Source organism: Amphimedon queenslandica, unplaced genomic scaffold (genome assembly GCF_000090795.2).
Source record: "Amphimedon queenslandica unplaced genomic scaffold, v1.1 AMPQUscaffold_12010, whole genome shotgun sequence".
Lineage (NCBI taxonomy): Eukaryota > Metazoa > Porifera > Demospongiae > Haplosclerida > Niphatidae > Amphimedon > Amphimedon queenslandica.
Genome location: NW_003547751.1, coordinates 2,595 through 4,074, shown reverse-complemented (window position 1 = coordinate 4,074; position 1,480 = coordinate 2,595).

The window sequence follows — 1,480 nt, the reverse complement described above, 5'->3', positions numbered from 1 at the left end:
AAGACATCTACAAGCAATGTGATGAAGGTAATATTTATGTGTTAGCAGTTATAGTCATGATAATTATTGAATTGTTAATTTATAGGGATGAATCAAAATTCTTCAAAGATTGTTTTAAAAAGTGAAAAAGAAATAAAATCTAATGTTTCTGCCTTAAATAATACATTTACTAAGCTATTGAAAGATCTTAAAAAAGAATTAAAAGAGAATAATACTAGTGTACCATGTATTATAGAGCATTTACATGATACTGGATATACTTACCTACCATTGGATGAGTTAAAGACCTCCAGTGATGCTATTGAACTTATTCGTAACCTTGATAATTATTATGACTTTTTAAATTGTGATGTTCTTGAGGACATAGCTATGGAATTTACACCAGATTTATCACAGAAATTTCAGAATCATTCAGAAGCTGCTCTAGAATTTCGTGAGTCCGAATCTGTTGAAGACCTCAAAGAATCTTTGCAGGAAATTTTCAGTCCTCACATACACAACTTAGCTGATGCACCAAAAGCACATATACACCTTCAAAATGCATGGAGAGAGCTGCAGCTTCATAAACTGTTTACTCTTATCAAATGCTTCTTTCCTACATGTGACCACTTGGCCCTAACTAAAGCAGTAGGCATCATACGCTCTTCAGTTCACATTACATACTTTATGACTGAATCATCAAAAGAAATAGAAGACCTTATTTTACGTAACAGAGAAAAGTTAGCATTCATGAAATACATTGGAGTCTATGGGCTATGCATTAATGGTGTAACTATTCTTCAAAGTAATAGTGATAAATCCTTTAACTTTGATACTGCTTTATCTGAGGCAGCACAAGCAAAGCAAGTTGAAGTAATAGAATTTATTCTCAGAATAGAATTGTGTAGTGATGACACAATCACTAAAAGCATGGAAAATATGCTGATCACTTTACAATTTCACAGAAATTATATTGATAGCATCATAGAAATACTTATTAACAAGTATCCCAGCAATTTGTGCAAAAAAGGATTCATACTAGCTGCTCAAAAGGGATTTATTGAAATAGTTTTAGAATTCCGAAAGAAAATCAACTCAAATACCCAAGACAATGCTGGCAGGACAGCACTCATGTTAGCTAGTCAAAATGGTCATCAAAAAGTGGTTGAGCTACTCCTTAATGAAAAAGCTGATCCTAACATTCAAGACAATGATGGCTGGACAGCACTCATGTTAGCTAGTCAAAATGGTCATGAACAAGTGGTTGAGTTACTCCTTAATGAAAAAGCTGATCCTAACATTCAAGACAATGCTGGCAGGACAGCACTCATGTTAGTTAGTGAAAATGGTCATCAACAAGTGGTTGAATTACTCCTTAATGAAAAGGCTGATCCTAACATACAAAGGAAAGATGGCGCAACAGCACTCATGTTAGCTAGTAAAAATGGTTATCAACAAGTGGTTGAGTTACTCCTTAATGAAAATGCTGATTCTAAGATAC